Below are 14229 nucleotides of genomic sequence, written 5' to 3'. Positions count from 1 at the left end.
TCAAGAAGCATTTATTGAACCAGTGTCATTCTAGTGTAAAATAGGTGTGATGAAACAACCATTAGACAGAAACAGATATAAATGGTTAGAAGCACTAACAGAGTAAAAGGGTGGTAGATATTTACCATCATGCTAAAACAATGAATACAGGGAAGTATATAAAATACATGACAGTAGTAAATGCATGCTCCTACGACGGGACCCTAACTAGATGTACCTAAGTTACCTAGTATGTATGTAGGTGCAAAGCCAAGAATCCCTCTAGGATAAAGTCAACCCCATTACATGAAGTGAGAGACTGTGGGACCCCGTCTTGGTCTCGAGATGGACACCCCGCAAGGGATGTCAGACCACTGCGAGCTGGAGTGTCTGCGTGCAGGAACCTCAGCTTCTCGCGTCAGTGTGTCAGCACAGAAGTCCTTTTCTCCTGTTACTACCTCAGCAAGATATGGTGTTTATATACCCAAAGTGGTACCCTCAGGGGTTCTACTTTGCTGTGTCATGTCAGACTTAGGATGACAGAAGGAATGACCCTTATACATAGTTGTTATGCAGGAGATGGTAGTCCTGCTGAGTTTCCAAGAATCCTCATGCATAAGGGATGAGGCTGGTTTTCAGGTAAAACCCTACGTCCTGTAAGCAGTATCGTAACTAGGTAAAAGGTCAGTCCCAAGAAGCGTTATGTAGGTAATGGTAGGGGAGAATATAGGTGAAAGGTTAGGTAACTACCTGAACCTATATTGGGGTACCTATTTGAAACATAAGACCCACTCCTTATCCGACTGGATGAAATACTACATTTTTAACGTACTTCTAGGCATTTGTGTGCAAATAACTAATTAGTTCAAAACATTAGTGTTTAAAAAATATTTAAAAACTTGCTAAAATTGTATTTTAAGCAGTAGAAGTTTTACTAAAATATGTTCGTATATATAGTTCGAACAACTATGAGTGACTGAAAGCAATGTAGTTTTAGCAAAAGTTTCTGTTTGTTGAAAATTCCAAATTTGGATATTTTTGAAAAAGCCAAATTTTTCCCAACACACGATGAGCCAAATGTTTATGTGTCCTGGCTGGGACATGCAATATCACTGTTGCCTGCAATTGCAGTCGACGGTCCCTGCAACACCTCGCAGATCAGGTCAATCGAGCACAGATGTTTCTCCGTCTTCTCCACAGCCACTGCTGGGGATGCCTGTGTAACAACCGAGACCTGAGTACTTGTTGAGGAGCCGGTATCCACTCCGACAGAAGCTGAAGCATCCTGTGGTGGCTCTAAGAATGCAGACATCAACATTAGAATACGCTGAGGGCACTGCAGAACATGGGCCGTTATCAGGTCCAGTAAAGCATCAACGTCCGGTGGTGCAACTGATGGAAGTGTTAGACAGAGGTCCAATATGCATTCTTGTCTGCAGAACAGGCATCGGAGGACAGGCAGAATACAGTCGATCCAGACTGATCTAAATAATAGGAACCAAGATTCACTTAGTTCGCGAAGGCGAGGTGTGCCCAGATGGAGTACCATGCAATCATGGTATTGGTGCTCCAAGAGCGTTTTTTCCATCTCCTTGGTGACTGGGACGTCTATTGCGTAGCAGAAAAATGACAATCAGGATACCTGCTATTAGGAACAGGATCAACGGAACCCTCCAAAAATACTTCCAAATACGGAGTATATGAAGTTGGGAATAACTCAGAGGATTGTCTGAAAGGTACTTAACAGTCCAGAACCTTTGGTCTTAAATAGGTGTACTATACCCGTCGTATCAGACATGTTAAAGATATGTTGTACCATGTCTGTGAAATGGAAAGGGCAGTTTGCTCATACTAGTGCCTGTATCTCAGCCGAGGACCTTGCACCCTGGAGATCATACATTTCTCGGGCGGAGGTTAAAGGCACGGTTTGCTGTCAAAGCATGGCTTTCATTGGGCTCAGAGTATCAAACCGTATAATGGAAACATTCAACGAAGGCCATAACGGCGACTCCCTGACTGTATGGGTCAGTGGAAACAATACTTGTAAACAGCAACTAACCCTGGATCTTACAGTGACAAGATTTGCGATGCCCGGGAGAATCCCACAACAACCTTGATCATTCAGCATTAAGTAACTCCCATTTGAAAGTAACTTGAACACGGGATTAATCAAGGCAGCTGGGGACCCTTTCAAGTGACAGGATAAGTTAGCAACTGAATCTAAGCAACTGAATCCTTACAGGCCCCGTAAAGCATGATATCCTGGCATATGAGAGATCCCCATAAAGAGTTCTCGCAGTTTGTACCGCTTAGAAACACTTCCATGTCCCCATTCCTGCATCGAAATATGTACGGCAATGTTAAAAAGTTCAGGAAACGCTCAGCAATTCTTCAGTAGTTTTATTCAGGAGTACATGCACAGACCATCAGCCCAGGCAGCAGCTCAAATCCAACTGCCAAAGATGCTGCTGGGGAAGGTAGAGCATTGTGTTGTCACGGATGACACATGGAATGTAGAGGTGCTGCCCAGCAACAGGAATAGAAGGCAAAGGAAATAAAGCATAACTAGGTAGATAACTTGCCAGGAGATGAGTAATGAAAACACAGCTAAATATAACAAACTAAAACCCACATCACTTCTTCCCCCTACACAAAATGAACAAAAGAAAAACATTCAAAGATACAAAGTGAAAATGCAAAAGCAATAGAGAACCAGGGCAAAATTGGCCACTGACATCTCAGGACATCTCATAGTCTTGATGCCAAATCGGTCTGAATCGCAACCTCCTAGAACTCCCAGAATCAGGCCCACCAGAACAAGGAACATCACAAGGACCAGACCGCTCAGACACATCAAAAGGACCATGACCACGTTCAGACACATTGGAACCACAATTCCACTTAACTAACCTGGACATGCTCCACACCTCGCCAGAGTTCAACACAACAACATTCTTCCTTACTTCCTTGATAACAAAAGGCCCCATTAACCTGGAACGACCTTTCTTCAAAAGCCCGGGATTCCTAATCAACACTTCATCACCAACATACCAAACCCTGCAAAGAGCAGAATTATTTTGGTCAAACCTGTTCTTTTACTTTTTCTGGTACAGTCCCTGTTTAGACACAAACTGGTCATCCCTTTTCACATCATCCACATACAATCGCAACCATGCAGGACTCAACTTATTATGAGGTTTTCTCCCTCTCAAGATAGAAAAGGGGGAAACCGAGGTCAAACAGTTAGGTGTATTGCGGTGAGCCCACCACGTCTCTTTGATCATCCTTTTAAGAGAGGACCTAGTCTGCAAAGCCCTCTGGGCACAACTTTTCACCAATTTATTCATACTCTCAGCCAAACCCAATTGGGGTAAAGGGGTGACAACAGAAAGGGGGCGCAGTCACGAGGAGCGTAGCTTTACAGCAAACTTCTAATTTTTTTGTTAAATAGCAACCAAAGAAACTAGCAGCAAGGATTAGCGAGATATTATATCACATCTGCGTTACTTAATTTTTCACTCAATTTTAAAATATCTTCCTGAGTTAATGCAACTGCCACAGCGCTCTTTGTGGGCCTAGCACGTTCTAGAGAACAATAGCAGTAAGAGAACTGCAGTGATTAATACACTTGCTGGAGAAATCTGTGTTCAAATGTCACAGGTGTGATTCATCGAAAAATAGAAAAGTTGGTTAATGTACCTGCTGAAAAGCACACCATGTAATATGTAGGTCAGAGATTTGGATTAGATCTAGATGGCTCAGTGTGTTACTGCTTTGGTTACATAGACCCAGGGCACATGTCGGGGGTATACACAGGTATAAGGCGTCCACCCACTATTTTTACAGGGTGGACGCTGGCCCCCCTGCCAAGAAGTTGTGCCCCACAGAAATAGCTGAACTTGTCCCGGTGTAATTTTCAGACACCGGGACACTTTCAGCAGTTCCTGTACATTGTATGCTTTCCATTCCCACCAGCAACGTGCAAGCAGCAAGTAGGGCTTTTTTTTACCTCCAGCTGGGCCGAAGTTAAGGGGCCATCAGGCCTCCTTTTGTTTGAATAGCCTGACTGGAACTTCACACTTAAATGTAAATGCTAGGCAGTGGAAACAAAGGAACACAGTGTTGTGTATTTCCTATAAACCTATATAGGACCTGCATGTTTAGGTTGGCTTGTGGTGAATACAAGGCCCTCTTGAAATAAGTAATGGACAACTCTTTAAGAACAAACTCATCTCACGTGAAACAAATTGTTGCCATTATCAGTGATGAGATATTTAGGAATGCCTTCCCTTGAAAACTCCTCAGAAAGAAACTCAATAACAGCACTGGTGTTGCCAGTAGGCACATATTTGGTGACCACCCACTTAGAAGTGTAGTCCACCAACAGCCAAACATAACGCTCATCAGGAGTAAAAAGTTCAAAGGGGCCAGCAATGTCCAATCCCAACTTGGACCAAGGCTCAGCGGGAATCTCCACAGGCAACAGAGGTGCAGTGCGTGTCTTCTTGCTCTTATCACTATTGGCACACTGCCAACAATCCTTGACAACATCTTCAATCTGCCGATCCACAGTCGGCCACCAATACCATTCACGAACCCTAGCTATAGTCAGGTTCCGCCCTAAATGCCCTTCACGGGCCAAGTTAATGAGCTTGCATCTAAGATCACTGGTAGGTATCAACCGATTACCCCTCAACAACAATCTCCTCAAATACACACAACTCATCCTTAACATTGAGAAAACATTTCAAAGACTCAGGCACATCCTTGTCTGCTGGGCAACCCTGCACAGTATACTCCTTAACCATCTCCAAATCCTGGTCACTCCGAGAAGCCAGAGACCACTCCTCCAAATTAACAGCAGATTCATGCACCCACAGCAAAAGGGAATTCTCAACCTCCAAACCAGACTGATCCAAAGGCATCCTAGACAGGCAATCAGCAACATCATTCTTCGGGCCAGGCACATACTCAACCGTGAAATTGAACCCAGTCAATTCTTCAATCCAATGTTTGATTCTTGGAGAAAGATTATCGACATCCCTGCAAGTAAAATATTGACGCAAAGGACGATGATCAGTCCTGACTACTACAGGTAAACCCCAAAGATAAAATTTGAAATGACAAATGGCCCAGAAAACCGCCAATGCCACCCGCTCAATCACGGGGTATCGCTCCTCCGCACCCCTGAGTGAACAAGAAGCAAAAGCCAGTCAGTCAGTCAGTCAAAGCTTTTATTTCGGTAAAATACCATAAAAAGACATAAATAGTAATATACAATAAAACATGATTAAATAGACATTGTATAGAGTGTAATCCATTAAAACATTAAAATTGTTACAAAAAAAAAAAAAATTACACAGTGAAGAAACGTGGTTTTTCCTCAAAGACAGATTATTAAAAATTGTATCCAGGGCCAAAAATGTACTCACTACACCTCAGAGTACTGTGGTAGCAATGAAGGTAATACTACAATCAGGGGAGATGGGTGGCAGAAATCATAAATTTGGACCTTGTAAACCACATGGAGAGAAGAAATTTGGCCATTGCAAACACTATCACTGGAGTAGTATCGTATTTCAAAATTCTAAACACCTCCTTGTGGTCCCTGAGACCCCTAGACTTGCATAACTGGACGATCCACTTTTTTCTTGCAATGATATATAAAGGGCAGAAAAGGACAACATGCAACTCTGTTTCACAGGTAACAGTACATAAGGGACACGTGCTTACGGGATCCGAAACATTGGACCATCTATGTGTGAGATCCCTCAGCGGTAGCGAGCCGTGTCTGAACTGGATGTAGAGTTTCTTTGCCAAAGGTGGTTGGATAACGTCCAGGAAAACTTCAAACTGGGGACTAAACTTGATATCCAGAAAGGTGTCGGTAAGCCTACCCAGAGAGGAGTGGAATAGAATTCCCTTCCGATATGATTTCAAGACCTCCCGCAATGATTTCTTCGAAAGTGCACGGCATGTCTCTTCCGGTGCGGACCATAGGTTCCCCATCCCAATTGAGTAGCAGAGGTTCTTTATATAGGTAAGCCAAGGGATCTTATCCGATTTTCCCCTTTCCAATATATCACCAAGATCATACCTATAGCTTACCAACTCAGGCGTTGACCAAAGACGCCTCCAAAACTGGAGAGGACGGTTCAGGGCAATCTCTTCAATGGGAACCAGACCCAAATCCCATCTCAAAGGAGTTAAAGGAGTGCTGACAGGAAGTTTCAGCAGTCTCCTAATAAAGGAATTCTCAATTGAAGAGAGGGAGGCGGGAATGGAATATCCCCATAGTTCAGCGTCATAGAGCGCCCCACCTCTAGCTTGAGATTTATAAATTTCCATGGGGGGGCCCAAAGGTTTAAAAGAGGTGTTATTAAACACCTTCAGGATACCCCCCACTGATTGAGCTAGTTTCAAATTGGCCTTCGCCAAATGGGACCCCATTTCATTTTATCATTAAGGGTCACCCCCAGATACTCAAAAGTGGCAACCCTATCCAGCTCAACGTCTCCCAACTTAGGATGGGGGCAATTAAATGAATTGGAACCGAAAACCATAAATTTAGTTTTGGATAGATTCAGTTCCAAATCCCTGTTTTTACAGAAGGAGCAGAAGGCCTCTAATGTACGCTGGATGCCCATGTAAGATTTGGATAACAAAAGCGTGTCATCCGCGAACATTAGGGCCGGAACCTTACGCCCCGCCAGGACAGGGGAGTCCAAGTTAGCGGTGCACAGGAGATACTCAATCAACCCATTGATAAAAAGTGAGAAAAGGGTGGGGGCCAGGACACAGCCCTGCCTCACACCCTTTTCAACCGGAAATGGCCCAGAGATTTCCCCACATCTCCCATATCTCACCCTTGCAGAGGTGCCAGAATGGAGGCGTTTGAATAAGTGGCAAAGGTAGGGGGGAGCACCCATCTCTAGCAAAAGGGCCCATAGTTTCTCCCTTTGGACCATATCAAAAGCGGACCGAAGGTCCACAAAAATCAAGTAAAGATTACCAGCACCCATGCTGACTGACTTCCAGTAGATCAACTGTAATCTAAATAATTGATCAATGGTAGAAACCTTTGCACGGAACCCCGCCTGGAGGGAGGTTAGAATTTGATGATTCTCCATCCAGGACTGCAATCTGGTTAGAAGGACTCGGGCAAACAGCTTCTGTAAAACATCAATACAGCTTATGGGGCGGTAATTGGCTGGATCCAACGGGGAAGATTTTTTATAAATGGGTATAATTTCTGCACCCAACCAGGTCTCCGGGATTCTAAGGCCCTGCAGAATGGCATTAAAATATACACAAATATAAGGGGCCCAAATTTTTAAATCACTTCTGTACAGGTCGCCAGGGATCCTATCAAGCCCCGGGGCTTTCCCTACTGATAGGGAGTTGAGGGCCAATTCTATTTCTGAAAGGGAAAAGGATCGGCTCTCAAGTTCTTCCTGGCCCAACTGGTCCATTGCAATATCAATCCGCGGGGTGCCCGGATCGGGGCCTCCCCTGGATTTACTGACCGAAAAGAGGGGTTGGAAATGGGCAAGCCAGACCTCCTCGCTAAGATTAGGAATAATTGCAGGGCTGCTGGCTACCGCACCTGTTCGAACAATGTTCCAAAACGCCCTCGAGTCGCGGTCTGCTATTGCTTGCAATAAATTTTGCCACCTTTGATCCTCCCACTCGGATTTTGCCTCCTTGATCAGATTTTTGTAGGTGGCCCTCGCCGCCCGGATACTAGACTGGGTGCCCTCTTTTACCTCTTTTATCAGGGCAGTCTTAGCCCGCCTACAAGAACCATTAAACCAGTGCTCGGGCCTAAGGGGCCTTGGTTTTGAGGCAGTAGGACTATAAAAGAAGCCAGCCAAGTTGCCAAGGAGATCCTCATGGATGTTCTGGAAATCGAGGAGGCGGGTCTGCGGAATGTCCCCAATGGGGCTCAGAAGGTGGGAGACTGCCTCCAGAGAGCAGGTCACACTGCTGTATATAGCTGCAAGCTTTAGGTCATCGGACGCTACCCTTGCCCACCTAATCCGTCTACCACCTGCCGCTAGCACCAGATTCTCACTATTTGATGGTGATTGAAGCTTATGGATTCCACTGCCACCAATCTTGTTGACCAATTCCAGTGACAGTAGGTTGTGATCACTATCGACCCGTGGAATAACAGAAAAGGCAGCCAAATGGCCCAAAATTCCACGTTCACCAAAAGATAGTCGATAGTCGAACAGCTCCCGGGTCTATTAAAAGTAAAAGACCCCGGCACGTCCGGGTAGAGTCTACCATTGCAAACCCTCAAGGAGTGTGCAATGGTAAGCTTATTGATCTCAAGGGCTAGAGGGGAAAGACGTTTGGCAGGATAAATAATAGGGTCAGGGATTACATAACTTTCATCCTCGTCACAGGTGGGGGAGGGGATCCCAGAAAGGGGTTCGAAATGACAATTAAGATCTGCACCGATTAATTTATGGGACGCAGGTGGAAGAGAATGTAATACGTCTTCCAGGGCGCCCAAAATCGACAGGCCCAACTGTACCGGGTGGGGACGCAGGTAGACATTTATTACTACCAGCGAATAGCTAGCAGGGAAAGTGAGTATCAGACACAAAATGTCGGGGGACTTTGAGTCTAATAACTTTACAGAGCAACCCAAGTGTGTTGCAACCCATACTACTAACCCCCCCGATGGTCTGCCTCTCGCCCCTTGGACTGCTGGGGCCGAAAACGATGCATAGCCCACCCTCCATGGTATGGACCGTAACCATGTTTCTTGGAATATGCAGATGTCGTAATTGTCCATTAGCTCTCCCCACTCGGGGTCAGAGAGTTTGGACTCCAATCCAGCCACATTCCAAGACCCAACTAGAGGTCTTCGAGTGAGTGTGCGGGGAGGACTAACAGCCAGAGGGAGGGAGGAGGCGGGGCGGTGGGAAGCAGAATACTCAAGGGGGCCCAACACGGGGCGTCCCTCCATGGCGCTGGAGATCAAAGATGAAGGAGGAGTGGGCCCAGGACCACTCTCCATGCCAAGTGCAGCCAAGGGGAGACCCGTCTCCACACCGGAATCGTCCCTACCCTGATTCCCCCCCGATGGCGTATACCTTCCCTTGCTGAGCCTCAGGGGTGATGGTCAGTCCACGGAGTTGAGCACGTCGAAACGGTTTTCAACCGGGATATTAAAGTAAGTATTGTGAGAGGCCTGATGAAAATACGGTAATTCCACCGGATTCAAAGTATTGGGGATGGAGTAGAAATACCCCAAATGCGATGTGTCAATAACTCCTGATTTGTGGTGCCCACCCTGCTCCAGTATATGTCCTACTACTCTAGGGTCCCTAAAATTAATCAGGACACAATCCCCACCAATGTCCTTTGGGCGGGTCCCCAGCCAGCTAACCCTCCGAACAAAGAGGATCTCCCCTCTCCCTGCTCCCTCCAGTGGTCTATTTTTGGACAACCAGTGGATGACTTTATTTTTTAATTCATAGTAAGATTCCCCCCTACCATTCGTTAGTGGAGGAACTCCAGTGAGCACGGTCACATAGGGTGCTGCCTCAGGGGGAAGCTGTACAAGAGGAAGGGAACCGTCCGGGCTCCGTAGGGCTCGGTTCCCCCCCCCAGGAGGAAGGATCCTAACCCCGTCCGAACTCCGTAGAGCTAAGTCCCTGTAGCTAAGGGACTGTTCCCGTGATGAAACAACAATAGGGGCTCGGGGCAAAGTCGGGGGCCTATGGGGACCAGCAGGGAGGGAAGGGGCAGTTAGCTGCACCAATGGAGGCTGGGCTGAGACCGTAGCAGTAAGATTCGAGGGTAAAATTGTCTGGCTTAGGGGGGTAGGGTTGTTAGGCGTTACTTGAATACCAGCACCCTCCGTACTACCCATGTTATGCAATAGATCATGATTTATCTGCTTCTTCCCGATACCTTTGGTATTAACTAGAGATACCAACCTGTCGATTTTGGATGACAGGGTTTTTAAGAGGAGGTTTAGGGACTGATCTATGTGTGACTGTAGGTCAGTTAATAAAGTAGTCACCCAGGTCGGAGGGATAGAAATAGGAGGGTGATGGGTCAAGGCCGAAGGAGCAGGACCGACTGCAGGGGGGGCTGGAAAAAAACTCCTTTTTCTAGATTTCTGTTTTTTTTTTCTTGGCTTTACCTGCTTCATGGGGGCCACTATAGAAACAAAAGAAGATGATGATGGGCCAGCTTCCTCTTGTTCAGGCTCGTCTAGTTGTGCCTGAGCGCACGGTAATTGGGTAAACGAGGGCAACATAGATGACATAGCTTCAGGATCCACCTGGTATGAAGATAAATCAGCCAATCCATCAGAAGGGGGGGCCATATTAAATGCCGGGGTAATCGACAACCGTCTTTCGGTATTTTCAATGGCTGTAGCCACCACCCCAATTGTCTTCTGCAGCATTTTATCTATCGCTGTGAGACTGGGGATCTGCGGATTGGAATTGGCTAGCTGTCTAGTCATAGGGCGACTTGCTGTAGGTTTAGAATGTTTCCCCATGCTTCCAATGGAACCAAACAGCTAGTGTGTTGCAATAAGGAACCCCTAACACAAATACCTAAAATCCAAACAATATAGGATAAAAGAAACACACTCTATGCACGGCATAAGACTGACAGATACAAAATAAGAATGTCATTGACCAATGAAGGTTAGTCCAGACTGACCCGAAATCCACAGCTAAGAGGTGCGGCCCAGCCCGGCCTCCTTTGGCCCCTGACGGCCACAGACGGCCCGCCCTTTGCCCGGGCTTCGCCCGGCGCTGCCCGCGCGCGTCCCGCGACGCGGGGGCTGAGTTCAAATTTAAGCGCCTCCGTGCGCGATTATGACAAAAGCGGACTTCCGCCGCTGAGGCTCCTGGGGGCTGTAGTCCCTCCTACACTCTGCGGCCGTGATGAGGTGTGAGTGCGGCGGCGGCAGGAGGGCTGCGTAGGTGGCCAGCAACAGCACCGGGACCAGGTATGGAGAGAAGCACAGGTAATTGCAGGATACCGCTATGTTCAGAGGACGCCCGCTCTGCCGGGGCTGAGTTCAAATTTAAGCGCCTCCGTGCGCGATTATGACAAAAGCGGACTTCCGCCGCTGAGGCTCCTGGGGGCTGTAGTCCCTCCTACACTCTGCGGCCGTGATGAGGTGTGAGTGCGGCGGCGGCAGGAGGGCTGCGTAGGTGGCCAGCAACAGCACCGGGACCAGGTATGGAGAGAAGCACAGGTAATTGCAGGATACCGCTATGTTCAGAGGACGCCCGCTCTGCCGGGGCTGAGTTCAAATTTAAGCGCCTCCGTGCGCGATTATGCCAAAAGCGGACTTCCGCCGCTGAGGCTCCTGGGGGCTGTAGTCCCTCCTACACTCTGCGGCCGTGATGAGGTGTGAGTGCGGCGGCGGCAGGAGGGCTGCGTAGGTGGCCAGCAACAGCACCGGGACCAGGTATGGAGAGAAGCACAGGTAATTGCAGGATACCGCTATGTTCAGAGGACGCCTCTGCATCTGCATCTGGATTGCTTCAATCGTAAGCAGTGTTCCGTAGTATTACGTCATTACGGCAAAAGCAACAATCCTGGATTCACCATCCACAACCTGTGAGAGGACCCCACCCAAACCAAGCCTGCTGGCATCAGTGGACAGCACAGTTTTTAAAAAAAGAATCAAACTGTCCCAAAGTATGCATGCGACCAATGACATCCTTGATAGTGTTGAAGGCAAGAGTACAATCATCAGACCAAATCTGGCACCCTTCTTGAGCAATAACCTCAATGGAGAAGACACATAAGCAAAATTTGGAACAAACTTGGAGCAAAATTCAGCTAACCCCAGGAAATATAAAACTTGGTCTCTGTTTGCAGGTACAGGTGTCTTTACAATGCTCTCAGCAAGATCTAATTTGGGACTGATCCCTTCTCCAGAAATCGTGTGGCCCAAATAATTCACAGATGACACCCAAAATGTAAATTTTCCTCTCTTGATAACAAGACCAGCATCCTGGAGTCGCGGCAAAACCTCCCACAACTGTTTGTCATGTTCATGTTGATCCTTCCCATAAACAAGAATGTCATCTTGAAAAATGAGAACTTCAAACAACCCATCCAGTACTTTGTTCATGACTCTCTGGAAGCAGGAAGCTGCAGATGCCAGACCAAAAGGCATGCGGTTGAATCCGGAAGCACCCAAGGGAGTCACAAATGATGTCAAGTGTCTTAAATCCGGATGGAGCAATACCTGGTGGTAAGCAGAAGACAGGTCCATAACACTAAAACATTTAGCATCTTTTATAAGGGCAAGAGTTTCAGAGATGTTCAGCAAGGGCTGCCTGTCGACCCAAATAGGCTTGTTCAGGCCGCGCAAGTCCACACACATGCCCCCCTTTGCCCCCATCGTTAGATGCTAAAACAATCGGGGCCAACCACTCCGAACACTCAATCTCCTCAATAATGGCTTTTCAGCTCCTGACCTAAAGGATCCATCATCATATGAGGTACCTTCCTCATTTTGTTGAAAAATGGCTGGACATTCTGCTTCAAAACAATCTTGTGCTCAAAATTCTTGAGCAAACCCAGACCATCACTGAAAACTTTAGGAAACTGAGAACTCACATCCTCAGACAATTGACCACTAGACAGAAGCAAAACCTTTTCGGGTGAGTGGGGGTTTAAAGTGATCCCCATGTTTCTCTGATGTCTCCATCCAAGATGATTATCACTCCTTTTAGCCATGTACACTTTACCAACCATTACTCTGTCTCTGAACTGAATTCTTCTGACCACATAACCCAAAACATCAATTCTGACCCCACCATAGCCTACTGGATTGATATCCGGTGGAGACAGTTCAACCTTGTCTTGACCAAACACAACATCCCAATTGGCATCACCAACCATAGTCGGCCAGAACAGAGAACTGTTTACCATCAATCAACACCTCACACTCAGACATCTCTAACTTGTCTCCATCCACAACACCATCTTCTCTGACGCTCAACATATATTTTTTTTCTTCCTCAGCACAATGCACCGCTTGGTTCTTAGCACCAGGACATATACGAGCATAATGCCCCTTTTTGCCACACCTATTACAAGCGACAGACCTCGCACAACAAATTGGGTTGTTGGACAAATTGCTTTCACTCCCACACCTTAAAGCCAGGCTTGCTGTACCTAGAACCTAACTGCTCAGAATCAGGCAATTTTTTATCCCTCTCACCATGAATACCCTTTTTAAACTCAATACCCTTGGCACCATCTTTCTTGACCTCATGACCCACCTTGTCCTCCAGGGAAATATCACTGTTCTTATCAACTCTCATTTCATGCACCCACATGTTAGTGTTCTCAATACTCTCCACAAGAGCTAAAGTCTCTTTAACATCCGGGTTTTTGGCAAGAAGTTTCTGTTGAGCCTTAACATCATTAGTGCACCTGACAATTTGGTCTCTATCAAGAGAATTAGCAAGCTGTTTGAACTCACAAGTGCGAGCCAATGTTTTCAAGGTTGCCACATAACTACCAATTTTTTCTTGCTTGCCCTGAACTCTAGAAAAAAACTTGTGACGTTCCAAAACTACGTTAATTTTAGATCCAAAATGTTTCTCGAGCATCATGACAGACATGTCAAAACATTGTCAGGTTCTCCCTCTCCACACCCCAAAACAATTTCATCTAAACTATCATATACATGTCTACCCTCAACCCCCAGACTGTGTAACACCACAGCTTGTTTTCTTAAGGCAGAGAATTTCTCACCCCCAATAGCCAATAGATAAGAATCAAACAGTGGCCTCCACCTGCTCCAAGGTAAAATTAGGTCACCTTTGTCTGAAAGAAACTGGAGATTGAGACATGCTGGATGAGGCCATTGTGAAGAGAGAAAAAATGAAAAACTGTATAAAATAGTAAATCAAATAGTATCAATTAGTATCAAAAGGTAATATCATTTAAAGTTATGCGTGTCACACCACTACAAAGGAATTAGCATAGTACCTGGGATTGCAATTACAAAACCAAAAGGTAAAGCACAACACAAAGTAAGATAACTGCAGAAACCAAAATGGTGTGCGCAAAATAGAAATGTCCCAACATGTGAAAAAGGTGTGCGCATCACCGCGAACGTAATAAAACCCAAAATAAACCAGGAGAAGTGAGCGCGTCACTGACACCCTGCAAAAACACAGTACCTCAAGGAAATGGTGTGCGCATCACTGCGCATATTCCTAACGGAATAATAGTGAA

This window comes from Triturus cristatus, chromosome 5_2 (genome assembly GCF_964204655.1).
Source record: "Triturus cristatus chromosome 5_2, aTriCri1.1, whole genome shotgun sequence".
Lineage (NCBI taxonomy): Eukaryota > Metazoa > Chordata > Amphibia > Caudata > Salamandridae > Triturus > Triturus cristatus.
This window is presented reverse-complemented; position numbering follows the sequence as displayed.